The 16,244-nt window shown below is 39.8% G+C and overlaps 1 protein-coding gene across 1 annotated transcript in view; it reads left to right on the forward strand.

Annotated features, from left to right (window-relative positions):
• Positions 1–16,244, forward strand: part of PIK3C2G (phosphatidylinositol-4-phosphate 3-kinase catalytic subunit type 2 gamma) — a 409,785-nt gene that overhangs the window by 309,109 nt on the left and 84,432 nt on the right. The window lies entirely within an intron of this gene.

Below are 16,244 nucleotides of genomic sequence, written 5' to 3' on the forward strand. Positions count from 1 at the left end.
ATTACTCAATGAAGAGGTCAGAGAGCTGACAGAAATAAATTGGTTGTTCTACTCGAACTATGTCCTGAAAAACAGTTTGGAAAAAGATTTATGATGAGATATGGACTCACTACTTTCATCTCTAAGACAATACAAATGTTGGAATATTTGGTGACTATCTTCTGTTGTTAATCTAGTTTTTATTAAGCACGTCTGGGAAAGCGCTAGTGAACAACAAGGTAAGAGTCTGGGCACAATGTACTGATTATCAGTTAGATTCAAAATCTGTCAAATGGGTGGTTCATTTTATAATACAAAAATCTCTTGAACTTTAATTTTTGAAAGGATAGCAAAACTGCTAGCAGATTTTAGATGCTCCATAAATGTTAGCCGTAATCATTATCCTAGTAAACATTTTAGGTAGAGAAATACAGTGCTCTTTCCTGTAATTTCTTAATATTGAATCTAGTCACTCTGTCGTGTCCAACTCTTTGCAATCCCATGGACTACATAGCCCACCAGTCTCCTCTGTCCATGAGATTTTCTTGAAAAGAACACTGGAATGGGTTGCCATTTCCTCCTCTAGAGGTTCTTCCCAATCCAGGGATCAAACCTGCATCTCCTGCGTTCCCTACATTGGCAGAGAGATTCTTTCCCACTGAACTACCTGGGAAGCCCAATATTGAATCTTATCTGAGTCTAATTTTTAATCATTGTAATAGTCAACTGGCAATTAGTAAACACAAATTATACTTTTTTAATGGATGTATGCTCTGTCTTGTTAAAGACAACACTACTGATAGTAAAATCTTTCCCACACAGGTATTATTTTTCTCTCCTTTTCCCAGAATGTATAGTGTAGAATCTGTCTCTATTCCAAGGGATTAGGGGTAGTTCATGGGAATGTATGTCCTAAACACTCAGAGAATTTCACTTTTGCAAGGAATCTCTGTTTCACGAACTTTAATGGATACGCTGCTCTTGTGGTTGAGTGGTAGAAATATGACAGAATATTAGAGCTAGAAGAGCCCTAGCTTCTAAATAAAATAGTTTATTTACTTATTTATTGTGACAATAAATATGCAAATGAGAAAACTGAGATCTAAAGAATTAAGGGCTTGCCCATGATTAAAAGAAGTAGTAAGACATAGAGCTAGGACTACAGCCCAAAGCTAAGGCTTTGATCCCATGCTCTAGGGTTTTTTCAGCATTCAACATTGGAAACTATATGATATGATTAAGGAACTCCAGGCAGAGCCCCTGTCAAAAATATACCTTCCTGCTATCTGATTTGTTTCTGAAATTCTACCATTAGTGATTCTTTAGGTAGGTCTGGTTTTTTGAGTCTTAACCCTGAATATTCATTGGAAGGACTGATGCTGAAGTGGAAGCTCTTATAATTTGGTGACCTAATGTGAAGAGCCAGCGGATTGGAAAAGACCCTGATGTTGGGAAGTATTGAACTCAAGAGAAGAAGGGGACAAATGAGGATGAGATGGTTGGATGGCATCACTGACTCGATGGACATGAGTTTGAGCAAACTCCAGGAGATAGTGAAGGACAGGGAGGCCTGTCCTGCTGCAGTCCATGGGGTCACAAAGAGTAGGATACGACTGAGTAACTGAACAACAACAAAAAAGCCCTTTAATAGTAAAATTATCTCTGAAAGAAGCAATGGTTTATATCTACTTGCATGCTAAGTTGCTTCAGTCTTGTCCGACTCTTAGAAACCCTATAGACTGTAGCCCACCTGGCTCCTCTGTCCATGGGATTCTCCAGTCAAGAATACTGGAATGGTTTGCCATGCCCTTCTCTGGGGGATCTTCCAGACCCAGGGACTGAACCCACATTTCTTATATCTCCAGCATTGGCAGTCGAGTTCTCCACCACTAGTGACATTTCAGTTCAATTCAGTTCAGTCGCTCAGTCGTGTCCAACTCTTTGCGACCCCATGAACTGCAGCACGCTAGGCCTCCCTGTCCATCACCAACTCCCGGAGCCTACCCAAACTTATGTCCATTGAGTCAGTGATGCCATCCAACCGTCTCATCCTCTGTCATCCCCTTCTCCTCCTGCCCTCAATCTTTCCCTGCATCAGGGTCTTTTCAAATGAGTCAGCTCTTTGCATCTGGTGGCCAAAGTATTGGAGTTTCAGCTTCAACATCAGTCCTTCTAATGAACACCCAGGACTGATTTCCTTTGGATGGACTGGTTGGATCTCCTTGCAGTCGAAGGAACTCTCAAGAGTCTTCTCCAATACCACAGTTCAAAAGCATCAATTCTTCAGTGCTCATCTTTCTTTATGGTCGAACCCTCACATCCATACATGACTGCCAGAAAAACCATAGCCTTGACTAGATGGACCTTTGTTGGCAAAGTAATGTCTCTGCTTTTTAATATGCTGTCTAGGATAGGTTGGTCATAACTTTCCTTCCAAGGAGCAAGCGTCTTTTAATTTCATGGCTGCAATCACCATCTGCAGTGATTTTGGAGCCCCCCGAAAAATAGGCAGCCACTGTTTCCACTGTTTCCCCATCTATTTGCCATGAAGTTATGGGACTGGAGGCCATGATCTTAGTTTTCTGAGTGTTGAGCTTTAAGCCAACTTTTTCGCTCTCCTCTTTAGCTTTCATCGAGAGGCTCTTGAGTTCTTCTTCACTTTCTGCCATAAGGGTGGTGTCATCTGCATATCTGAGGTTATTGATATTTCTCCTGGCATTCTTGATTCCAGCCTGTGCTTCATCCATCCCAGCATGTCTCATGATGTACTCTGCATAGAAGTTAAATAAGCAAGGTGACAATATACAGCCTTGACGTACTCCTTTCCCTATTTGGAACCAGTCTTTTGTTCCATGTCCTGTTCTTACTATTGCTTCCTACCTGCATACAGGTTTCTCAAGAGGCACGTCAGGTGGTCTGGTATTTCCAACTCTTTCAGAATTTTCCACAGTTTATTGTGATCCACACAGTCAAAGGCTCTGGCATAGTCAATAAAGCAGAAATAGATGTTTTTCTGGAACTCTCTTGCTTTTTCGATGATCCAACAGATATTGGCAATTTGATCTCTGGTTCCTCTGCCTTTTCTAAATCCAGCTTGAACATCTGGAAGTTCACGGTTCATGTATTGCTGAAGCCTTGCTTGGAGAATTTTCAGCATTACTTTACTAGCATGTGAGATGAGTGCAATTGTGCAGTAGTTTGAGCATTCTTCAGCAATGTCTTTCTTTGGGATTGGAATGAAAACTGACCTTTTCCAGTCCTGGGACCACTGCTGAGTTTTCCAAATTTGCTGGCATATTGAGTGCAGCACTTTCACAACACCATCTTTTAGGATTTGAAATAGCTCAACTGGAATTCCATCACCTCCACTAGCTTTGTTTGTAGTGGTGCTTCCTAAGGCCCACTTGACTTCACATTCCAAGATGTCTGGCTCTAGGTGAGTGATCACACCATCATGATTAACTGGGTCATGAAGATCTTTTTTGTACCGTTCTTCTGTGTATTCTTGCCACCTCTTCTTAATATCTTCTGCTTCTGTTAGGTCCATACCATTTCTGTCCTTTATTATGCCTTCTTTGCATGAAATGTTCCCTTGGTATCTGTAATTTTTTGAAGAGATCTCTAGTCTTTCCCATTCTCTTGTTTTCCTCTATTTCTTTGCATTGATCACTGAGGAAGGCTTTGTTATCTCTCCTTGCTATTCTTTGGAACTCTGCATTCAAATGGGTATATCTTTCCTTTTCTCCTTTGCTTTTCTCTTCTCTTCTTTTCACAGCTATTTGTAAGGTCTCCTCTGACAGTCATTTCGCTTTTTTGCATTTCTTTTTCTTGGGGATGGTCTTGATCCCTGTGTCCTGTACAGTGTCACAAACCTCTGCCCATAGTTCATCAGGCACTCTTTCTATCAGATCTAGTCCCTTAAAACTATTTCTCATTTCCACTGTATAATCATAAGGGATTTGATTTAGGTCATACCTGAATGATTTAGTGGTTTTCCCCACTTTCTTCAGATTAAGCCAGAATTTGGCAATAAGGAGTTCACTTCTAAGTGCCCCTTAGAAAACTACAAATATTAGTTGACAATTGACTGTGGCCAAAGACACTAGCTTGAAGACTGGAAGAGGTGTTTCAGATCCTCAGTTTCAAGGATGAGGGACTCTCAAGTTGCCTCAGTTAGTGGGGGCAAGAGACTAATGAGAAATCCCAAGGAAGGACTGGCTAACTGCCTGCCTCAGGAAGAACAGAAGGTCTATCACAGGGCCTGGAAGGTCCTTCCAGATTTATGTTGAGGGCAGCTCTGGGGACCTCATCAATAGGAAATCAGCCTTTCACTCGAGCTGCTGACCTTGCTACAGTTAACTCCATCCAAGGTGTATGGGTTCACCTAGTACCAAAAATAGTCCCCTCAGGCTATTCTGTCAGGATCTGACTGGGATGCCCTTCTTTAAAGTGGGCTGCAGCAGGGCAGGCACAATGACTGGCATGTCAGTGAGACAGAGTCAGACGGGGGAGGAGCGGAGAGAGGGCCGGAAAAGGTGGAGGGTAAAAACGCGATTGTGCTCCAACCTGCATTTGATGTGTCATGCTTGAACAAAGCAGTTATAGGCTACAGTCCACAAATAAGCCCTGCTACCATTTAGAACAAAGGAAAAAACTATATTTTAGATGAAGAACGTTCTTTCAGGGCGAGGCCATAGAGAGAGGTAAATAAGCTTTGTCTGCCAGAGTCTCATCCTTCCACATCCTCCAACTTCATCTGACACACTCAGATCTGTGAGGGATAGAATTGTAGAGATGGGAGAGCTTGCCTATGTTGACTCATCTCCCTTTCCCATTGAGAGGACCTGAACAAACAAAAGAAGTGGATCTGAAGCCAGTAGAATTCTGGCAGTGAGCTAGATCTCATTATCTGCCTGCATCTCTCCGCCAGGCTAATTTTCTCACTTTCAGATGTTATGTGGTACATTCGGTTAATTAAACACTTTTCTACAAATTTATAATCAAGAACTTGTTCTCTTTGGGAGACTTAAAACACATCTGGTCATCTAAACCACAGCACACTATTACTCTGTTCAGTAATTGTCTCTGACTTGCCATATCCTACCTCTTACTTTTGAGGACCTTATAAACTTGATTGTCTTTATTGAGGTTTATCCACACCACCTCTGTTATTCCCAAATGAATTCTTGCCATGGTAGATCAATTTGTCAATATATTCAGTCCTGCAGGTCTTCCCTGGTGGTTCAGTGATAAAGAATCCACCTGCCAATGCAGGAGATACAGGAGATGCCAGTTCAGTCTTCCCCTGGGTTGGGAAGATTCTCTGGAGGAGGGCATGGCAACCCATTCCAGTACTCTTGCCTGGGAACTCCCATGAACAGAGGAGCCTGGTGGGCTACAGTCCATGGAGCTGCAAAGAGTCGGATACGAGTGAGCACACATGTATTCATTCCTGCTTTGTCTTTTTAACTTGTGTGTACAGCCTCATCAAAAATGGCTTCCTAAGAATTATAAAATTACTAGAAAAGAGGAGAGTTTCTGATCTAATCTTTAGTCTTATCCATCCCTTGAGACTCTGGACATCATCCACAAAGGCTTTTCATATTATTTTAATACTCACTAGTCTTCTATAATTCTACAGAACATGTATTATTTCATGATATGCCTAATTTATTACTGAATTATATACTATCTAGTATATCACCTAAGTTAATCTGCTGGTTGGTTTAATCAGTTTTTCCCAAGTAAAGCAGAGGACTTATTTCCACTTCCAAAAATATCTGAATGTGAAACAAGCTCTAGTCCCTTAAAATATATTAAAAAGTTTAACTTCACGGAAAATACAATTTTAACATGAAACATCAAGTGTATAAAACTCATATAATAATGGCTAACATTTAATACAGTGCTTCTTACATGTCAAACCTTGTTCTAAGTACTTTTCATACAGTAACTTGTTTAATCATCATGACAAGTCTATGAGGCAGTATCACTTTTCTCTACATTTTTAGATCAGGAAATTGAGACCCCAGAGAAAGAAAATGATTTGACAAAGGATACAGCCAACAGGAGACAAAGTCACGATGCAAATCCAGGGGCTCATGCCCCATAGCGCGGGGTCTTAAATTCTACTGTGCTCAGATGCTCCCCTCGCATGTGAGGGCTACTGGAGTTGTGCTGCTTCTTAATTCAGACCACAGTTTTCTTGAGATTCGTTCATCGGAGCCCACGCTGGCTGCAGGAAGATATTGTAACCTTTCCTGGGCACCTATCTTCATTCCTGAATACCCCAAGCCTTGGCGGACCGAGGTCCTTCCCAGAATTATTATTCTAGCTCTGTACTGTGCCACCATCAGGTGTCCCCCAGGTGTTTGGTTCAGGATGGTGGTGCTAGTGGTAAAGAACCCACCTGCCCATGCAAGAGATATAAGAAATGCCAGTTTGATCCCCGGGTTGAGAAGATCCCCTGGAAAAGGAAATGGCAATCCACTCCTGTATTCTTGCCTGGAAAATCCCATGGACAGAGGAGCCTGGCAGACTACAGTCCATGGGGTCACAAAGAGTTGGACACGACTAAAGACCACCACCTGCCTTCCCACTTTTGGCACATTACCAGATGCCTTGAACCTCTATTTTTTTCTACTTTTCTTCTCAGAGAAATCTCCAGGAGACTCACCTTCCCATTAATTTCCAAGAGCCTGTCTCAGTAGTATCTTTTGTCCTAAAATCTTAATTATGTACCTTTATATTTTACATATGATTTAATATGCCTTGAGATTATCTTTTCAACTCTCCTTTAAGTTTCTTGGTCAGTATCTGTAGATCAAATGTTTAGGGTCTTTCCTAACACACTTTCCATCCAGCACTTTTGCTGGAACCTATTATCGAGGTTCAGGAAGCCTTGAACTGAATGTGACTATGATTCTTTGCCAGTTAAAAAGCTACTTAAACTCTCTATTATTTAGACATTTAAAATTTTAAAGGAAATTACACAGTATTCTTCTGTTAATGCTTAACATATAGTGTGAATTTATAAAAGCAGGCTGGTGAATTGAAAACAATAAGGAAGCCTTTAAAAACTCTGTGTGCTTGTTTACTTGTCTGAATAAATTATACTGTTATCTTAAGCTATGTTTTCTGACATTATATGGATATCCAAACTTAAGGAAAAATTGAAGTGTCGATGACAGAGCACATAATTTACCAAACAGGAAACCAAGTTCAGTAATGGATCCAGCAATGGTCTTGGTGCCTCAATGAGTGTCATTAACTTGGGTATACTTATGAGAGCCCTGGTATATTTAAACCCCTTGTTCTCTTTGTTCTAACAAACTAGAAGTATTTTATGCCACTTTTTATTCTGATATCTCTACTAAGATACAGATAAAACTAAAATGAAAATCAACCCTCTCCCACCACCACTACTAAACTCAGAGATTTGGGTCATGAATGAGGACTAAGCCATCCGAGACACAGCATGTGTGGATACCTGAAGTGCCCTCATCCTGACTACGGTATTAGCATTAAGAGGTTGCCCCTCTTGACCCTCTTCGAGACTTGAAAGAAAGAAATGGCTTTTCCTGTGTCTCTCAGGGAGTACTCTATTCATGAACAACACAGGATCCTGCTTCACTCTTGGGTATTCACATTCTGGGTTAAGAAATGATCACAAGAGCTTCAGAAGGTGTGTGACATTAAAAAATCATATTACAACGAATAGCATTTAGAGAAAAATGAAAATAAAATTGGTTTACCGGCCACAAAGGTTTTTTACCTCATTGCCAATTCCTCTCTCTGCTTCCCTTACTTTTTTTTTTTTTTGTTTTACTCCCCTTACAGCTGCGTTCTGTTGAATAGAATCAGCAAAGTATCACGACTCAGTCCCTGCAAATTGATACTCTCATGTAATATCTCTGCCGAGCCCACTGCTAGGCAACAAAGGCAACCATCCATTAAAGTGCCATCCAAATGGTTTATTTCAGAATTTTCAGTCAGTCTCAAACCTCAGGCGAGCTGTCCTTTAGAAACAGGCAACCTATTTCACAGGCCAGACTGGGATCATCAAGCATAAATTTCCCAGCCTACCTTCCCTCCTATACACAGATCCTGCTTTTCCCTTTACCCATTTCCTCCTCCAGAAATATAAGAAGACATTTTCCATTTGTCTTCCGAGATAATCCATTTGGCCTGTCACGCAGATTCTTTGGTTTAGTAAATGTAAGATCTCCAGCTCTTCAGCTAAAACTGAAGGCAGCTTGAAGCAAAACAGAACCCCAGACTTCAAAATAACCAATTATTTGCATCAGTGGGGTATTTTGATAGCAAGAACTCGATTCTATCTGGTATCTTTGGGGAGAAGCACACACATGGACTCACACTGTCACCTAACAAACCAGAAACCAATATGCCTGGCCAGTTTCTATTGAAAACAAAGACCTTCTCTTCTGCTTATCTCTACCTATCAAATACTACTTCTCTTTGCCTATTGGCCAGTATTCTGTCATATAAATTCCAGAGAGAGACTGTCTAATTGACTTAACTAGTGGCCTTTATTCCTACTGGACAGGGTCCTTCATGCAAAGCCATCATGGATTCAGTTGTCCATTCTTATTCTCACCATGGGCCACCCCTTCACAGAGAACAGCCTGGAGCTTCTTCTCTGAACTCTGGGCTTTAGAAGGAACAATCTTAATAAGGAGCGGTCATTGGGTAGTAGAGGCACAATGACTGTCCCAACAAGTACAAGCATGAAGCTGCTGAAAATGATGACATCCCAAAAGAGTGCTCCCAGGCCTCACATCACAAACACAGAAGTCAGAGTCCCTTAGCTGACAAAGTATGCAGATACAGTGCCAGAAATCCCCAGTGTCCCCAGCATTCCTTCTTGTTTATTTTTCATGGCTATAAGCTTCCCAGGTGGAACCAGTGATAAGAATCCACCTGCTAATGCAGGAGATGCAGGTTTAATCCCTGGGTTGGGAAGAAATGGCAACCCACTCCAGTACTCTTGCCTAGAGAATCCCATGGACAGAGGAGCCTGGTGGGCTACAGTCCATGGGGTTGTAAGGAGACTAACACAACTGAGCTTGCACACCTAACCTAATAAGGTGAGACAAGATTCCTTATGCTCAAATGTCTCAAAACATAGTTCAATGGCTTTCTACCTGGTTTCTCCTCCAAACTGAGAAACAGAGTACGGGACAGGAATGCAGATCCCTGTGCTCTTTTATCATTAAACTTTCTTGATTTTATTTTTTTAGGACTTTGCAAATTGTCATCTCATTGTTCAGTTGCTCAGTCGTGTCCAACTCTTTGTGACCATGGACTGCAGCATGCCAGGCTTCCCTGTCCTTCACTATCTTCTGGAGTTTGCTCAAACTCATGTCCAGTGAGTTGATGATGCCATCCAACCATCTCATCCTGTTGTCCCCTTCTCCTCCTGCCCTCAATCTTTGCCAGCATCAGGGTCTTTTCCAATGAGTCAGCTCTTTGCATCAGGTGTCATCTCATGGATTGCTGAATTCCACAAATAAGGGTCAAAGTTTTCTTTTGCCTTAGCTTAACTGTTGATACTTTCAGAAATGAATGCTCACAAGAAAAACCAAATAAAAAACAGGAGTTAGAGGAACTAACAGTTATGACCTCCAACTTTCCTTAAATTAGGAAAGCAGATTCAAAGGGAAATGCAAATTAAACTGGCATTTCCCCAAAAAAAGTCTTCCATTTTTAAAAAATGTAATTGTAAGAACTAATCTGAACTAAATTGATTTTTGAAACTACTATTTTTTTAACTGCAGATAGGACAGCTTTTAGAGGGGCTTCCCAAGTGGTACAGTGGTAAAGAATTGGCCTGCCAATGCTGGAGACTCAGGTTTGATTCCTGAGTCAGGAAAAATCCCCTGGAGTAGGAAATAGAACCCACTCCAGTATCCTTGCCTGGAATATCCAGTGGACAGAAGAGCCTGGCGGGCTACAGCCCAAGGTGTCGAAAATAATTGGATGTGACTGAGTGACTGGACACACACATATGATAGCTTTTACAATAAATAAATTTTTAAAAAAGCTGGCTTTTAGGGGAAGGTGGAGATCAAAACCTGGAATGCTATTTTGCTGGCATAGTACTTATACATAAGACTAGTCCATCTATATTTCCCTATGTTTTTTAATTCCATTTGCTCTAATTTGGCTAAATTTTGTAAGAAGCCTCCATAAGAAAATGTAAGAATTACTTACTCTATTAAAAGCCATGGAGCCTGGAATTCTTGTTTGTATGCAGTTGGGTGCCTTTGATGAAATTTGCATAACACTTGTAGATGAATTCTTAAGATTTGAAGTTTGGACTTGGAGGAGAGCAGTTTTTCATTCTTAAAGCCAGGTTCTAAACTATGAGTAGGAGAAAAGAGAAAAAGATGAGAAACTCTAAAGTTGCCTCTTGTTTTAATCCTTATCTAACATCTCTTTTGTAGGATTTGAAGAGTCTACCATAAGTCAGTTTCCACAGAATCATAAATCTGTACATTTGTTTTCCCTTGTATCTATCTTACTAGTTTACTGCCTTTTGGGCTCATATATATATTCATTTTATTACTTATTTAGTAGTAAGCTTTCTTAAATAAAATTTATAAGCCTTCCCCAGTGGCACTAGTGATAAAGAACCTGCCTGCCAATGAAGGAGAAATAAGAGATACAGGTTCGATCACCGGGTTGGGAAGATCCCCTGGAGGAGGGCATGGCAACCCACTCCAGTATTCTTGCTGGAAAATCCCACGGACAGAGGAGCCTGGTGGGCTACAGTCCACGGGGTCGCAAAGAGTCAGATAAGATTGAAGCTACTTAGCAGATACACATTCTATTTCTAATAACTTTTTATATGTTACTTCATTTGATTCTGTCAATAGTCCCAGGGGATGGCATGGTTTAGTCATCAACTATATTTCTAGATGGTAACAATTGAGTCTCAGCTGACTTTCTTGAGATTACAGGCAGAACTGATAAGTGAGTTCAAAAGAGAACAAAACTGATTTCTTGCATAATAGGTGCTCTTCTCAGGATGCTAAACAAAATTATGTGGGAATAAAACTACATAGGAAACTGATAATCTCAGATAATATGGATGTGCTTTAACTGTAGTGTCTTTGGATTAGTTGAAAGAACATAGTGAGAGAAAAAACCTAAATGTTCATAGCTCTGTTTCTCAAATTAGGGTACCATGCCATCAAAACTATATGAGGTTAACATGAGATATCCATTTTTAGCATCTAATTTTTTAAGGTTAGACCATGAAGCTTAAATGTATCTTCATACAAATAGACATACATACATACTATACCTGCCAGAGGAACCTGGCAGGTCACAGTTCACGGGCTCACAAAGAGTCAGACATGACTGAGTGACGAAACGCTCATGCAAGCTCCAATGGTTACTCCAATGTAGTTTATGAAACAATTACAAACTTTTGCCCTTTTATTTATTAATATAAATTTATATTAGCAAAAATCTGAGCTCAAAATATACAGTATTTAACCTGAGAAGAAAAAAAAAAACTGACATGAAAGAGTAGACCTGAATTTGACAGTTTTCTAAGACTGATAAACTCAATTGCCTATTCACATATAGCTAGGAAACCTATTAGTAGCAGTTGTTTCTGATGATAAGCAATTTAAAATACATACATAAAAAGGTACCTCTGTTCTGAAGTAGAAAAGAATTTGTACATATGTTTAAGATGGAACCTATGGCTTATGAAATTTTATCTTATTTTATGTCCCTTCGGACTATGTTCCCTTGATTCAAGAAATACTAAATTTTTTTTCTGTGTTATTTCTGTATAAAAACTAAAGGGGCATTGTTTCAGTGCTTTTATCCCACCTAGGAATTCCATACTAATCTGTTGGCTTCTGCTCAGTTGCTCAGTTCAGTTTAGTTCAGTTCAGTCGCTCAGCCGTGTCCACCTCTTTGCGACCCCATTGACTGTAGCACAAAGGGCCTCCCTGCCCATCACCAATTCCCGGAGTTTACTCAAACTCATGTCCATAGAGTCGATGACTCCATCCAACCATCTCATCCTCTGTCCTCCCCTTCTCCTCTCACCTTCAGTCTTTCCCAGCATCAGAGTCTTTTCAAATGAGTCAGTTCTTCACATCAGGTGGCCAAAGTATTGGAGTTTCAGCTTCAACATCAGTCCTTCCAATGAACACCCAGGACTGATCTCCTTTAGGATGGACTGGTTGGATCTCCTTGAAGTCCAAGGGACTCTCAAGAGCCTTCTCCAACACCACAGTTCAAAAGCATCAATTTTTCGGCACTCAGCTTTCTTCACAGTCCAACTCTCACATCTATACATGACTACTAGAAAAACCATAGCCTTGACTAGACAGACCTTTGTTGGCAATGTAATGTCTCTGCTTTTTAATATGCTATCTAGGTTGGTCATAACTTTCCTTCCAAGGCGTAAGCATCTTTTTTAACCTCATGGCTGCAATCACCATCTGCAGTTATTTTGGAGCCCAAGAAAACAAAGTCTGACACTATTTCCACTGTTTCCCCATCTATTTCCCATGAAGTGATGGGACCAGATGCTATGATCTTAGTTTTCTAAATGTTGAGCTTTAAGCCAACTTTTTCACTCTCCTCTTTCACTTTCATCAAGAGGCTTTTTAGTTCCTCTTCACTTTCTACCATAAGGGTGGTGTCATCTGCATATCTGAGGTTATTGATATTTCTCCCGGCAATCTTGATTCCAGCTTGTGCTTCTTCCAGCCCAGCGTTTCTCATGATGTACTCTACATATAAGTTAAATAAGCAGGGTGACAATACACGGCCTTGATGTACTCCTTTTCCTATTTGGAACCAAGTCTGTTATTCTATGTCCAGTTCTAACCGTTGCTTCCTGACCTGCATATAGGTTTCTCAGGAGGCAGGTCCGGTGGTCTGGTAGTCCCATCTCCTTCAGAATTTTCCACAGTTTATTGTGATCCATACAGTCAAAGGCTTTGGCATAGTCAATATAGCAGACATAGATGTTTTTCTGGAACTCTTTAGCTTTTTCAATGATCCAGCAGATGTTGGCAATTTGATCTATGGTTCTTCTGCCTTTCCTAAAACCAGCTTGAACATCTGGAAATTCACGGTTCACGTATTGCTGAAGCCTGGCTTGGAGAATTTTGAGCATTACTTTATTAGCGTGTGAGATCAGTGCAATTGTGCGATAGTTTGAGCATTCTTTGGGATTGCCTTTCTTTGGGATTGGAATGAGAACTGACCTTTTCCGCTCAGTCATGTCCAATTCTGCTCCAAGGTCCCCCGTCCTAAATTGCATCATATTTAACAACACTCGTTTATCTGACTTGTTAAATCTGCCACTTGAGAAACTGGAGATGGATTTAGGTGAAAGTTGCCTTAAAACTCTAGGTTTATCATAAGAGTTCATCCTTCACCACTAGCCCTCTTGCATCTTGACTGTTGGGAAATGTACGAATAAGGCTACGATGTGGTTGAGATTATGTGAGCATGAGTACATCAGAACTCAAGATTTATGGTTCATAGTCCTGTCTTCAGGAGAAGTGAGTACATGCTGTTACCATAAAACTTTCCATCCCAATACATAAAATGTGCTTAGTAAATATTTGTTGAATGAGTGAATAAATTTTAAGGTCTCCATAAATCATGTTTAGTATTATTCTTTTACTATTATTATTGTCTTCATGTCTTTAAACTGCTGATGAGGAAAGAAATGAACGTTTTATCCTGTACTATCTATCTCCCAAAAAATTCATAAAGTCAAAGGACATCTTTAGAAATAATGAACACTGTGGAAATGAATAATGATCAGGGTCATATTTTAACTTTCTTAGCAAATTTTGGCCAAGATTGATATATAATAATGGAAAATTTTAGATTTTTTTAAAAAACCTAATACCAGAACAAGATAAATGGGCTTGAAGTTTTATAAAAAATGAGGGGGAAATTATTAAACATTATTGATTTATATTTTTAACATCAAGGACATGGCTGCCTCTTCATAAAGAAATCACTGCATGATAACTTGGATAGATGCCCACCCAGAAAACCAGTGTTTGATTACATTCACAATCTATTCCTCTTGGAAATTTTTAGTAAGCTCAGAATAGAAGGAAACTTAGATAAACATGTATTTTAAAGTGAAAAATTATAATCTTTAATGTCACTAATGTCAAGAAAAATATAATAATGCCTCTATCTTTATAGTAAAGCTCTATATTTAAGATTTGGTATATTGCTATTTTCCACTTGAATAAGAAAACAAATAAAGCAATTCCAGATAATTTTCTTTTAATTTTTGAAATAACCAGAATTTAGTACAGTAAGTAGTTACAAGATAAACATTCAAGAGTCAGGAGTGAAAAAAATGGAGGGGGAACTTTATATGATCACCCTAAATAGATACAGAAAATGCAGTTATTAAAATTTAGAATCACTGTTTTTTTAATTCTAAAAATAGAAAGAAGTGTCCTTAACCTGTAGCTAAAAACAATAGACAACATTGTGCTTAGTGGTAAAACATTAAAAGCTTTTCCTTATAATCAAACAAACCAAAAATGCCTGCTATCACTATTTTCATTTAACATTGAACTAGAAATCTTAGTAAGTAAAAAAGGTAACAGAAAAATCTGTCATTGTTTTCATATAACATGACTATGTCCATTCAAATTTCAAAAGAATATACAATATATTGTTAGAAATAATAACTTAAAATCTACTCATATATTAACAGTTATTCATTAAAATTTAGAAAAAAAAAAAAACCTAGAATTTACAAGCTACAATAAACCTAACAAAAGATATGCAAAACATCCACAGGAAAAAAATTCTAAAATTGTACAGAAGGATGTAAAATGAGACTCAATTAAATGGAGAAATATGCCATGTTTAGTGGCTGTAAGTTTCAATACTGTGAAGGTGTTGATTCTCCCTAAATTAATTTATAGTTTAATGAATGCCACTCAAATGATTGTTCATTTATTTTGTGTATGGGTAAGCTTGATAAGCACATCAAGCTGAGCACATCACGAGAAATGCTGGGCTGGATGACTTACAAGTTGGAATCAAGATAGGTGGGAGAAACATCAACAACCTCAGATATGCAGATGATGGCAGAAAGCAAAAAGGAAGAACCAAATAGTCTCTTGATGAGGGTGAAGGGGGAGAGTGAAAGAGCTGGCTTAAAACTAAATATTAAAATAAACTAAGATCGTGGCCCCATTACTTCATGACAAATAGAAGGGGAAAAGGTGGAAGCAGTGACAGATTTCCTCTTCCTGGGCTCTAAAATCACTGTGGATGGTGACTGCAGCCATAAAATCAGAAGATGACTGCTTCTTGGCAGGAAGGCTATGACAAACCAGAAAAGTCCATATAGTCAAGGCAATGGTGGTCCCAATGATCATGTATCGTTGTGAGAGCTGGACTGTAAAGAAGGCTGAGCACCAAAGAATTGATGCCTTTGAACTGTGGTGCTGGAGAAGACTCCTGAAAGTCCCTTGGACAGCAAAGAGATCAAACCAGTCAACCTTAAGGGAAATCAACCCTGAATACTCATTGGAAGGACTGATGCTGAAGCTGAAGCTCCTGTATTTTGGCCATCTGATGGTAACAGCCAACTCATTGGAAAAGTCCCTGATACAGGGAAAGATTGAGGGCAGAGGAGAAGAGGGTGTCAGATGATGAGATGGTTGGATGGCATCACCGACTCACCGGACATGAATTGGGTGAACTCCAGAAGATGGTGAAGGACAGGGAAGCCTGGTATGCTGCAGTCCATGGGGTCCCAAAGAGTCAGACATGACAACAACAGAAGCTTGATAAGCTGATTCTAAAATATATTCAGGAGGTTAAAGGACCTAAAATCATGGGGAAAAAAATAAACACCTAAAGAAGAACAAGGCAAAGGAATTTTCAAGACTTATTGTAAATTCTAGCTACTTAAGAATATGTAGTAAGTTGGGGCTTCCCTGGTGGCTCAGAGGTTAAAGCATCTGCCTGCAATGCGGGAGACCTGGGTTCGACCCCTAGGTCAGAAAGATCCGCTGGAGAAGGAAATGGCAACCCACTCCAGTATTCTTGCCTGAAGAATTCCATGGACGGAGGAGCCTGGTGGGCTACAGTCCACGGGGTCGCAAAGAGTCGGACACGACTGAGTGTCTTCACTTTCACGTTTCACTTTCAGTATTAACACAGAGATAGACAAATTGACAATGTACAACCAAATGAAGAAGCCAAGAACAAGC

This window comes from Cervus canadensis, chromosome 21 (assembly GCF_019320065.1).
Source record: "Cervus canadensis isolate Bull #8, Minnesota chromosome 21, ASM1932006v1, whole genome shotgun sequence".
NCBI classification, from domain to species: Eukaryota; Metazoa; Chordata; class Mammalia; order Artiodactyla; family Cervidae; genus Cervus; species Cervus canadensis.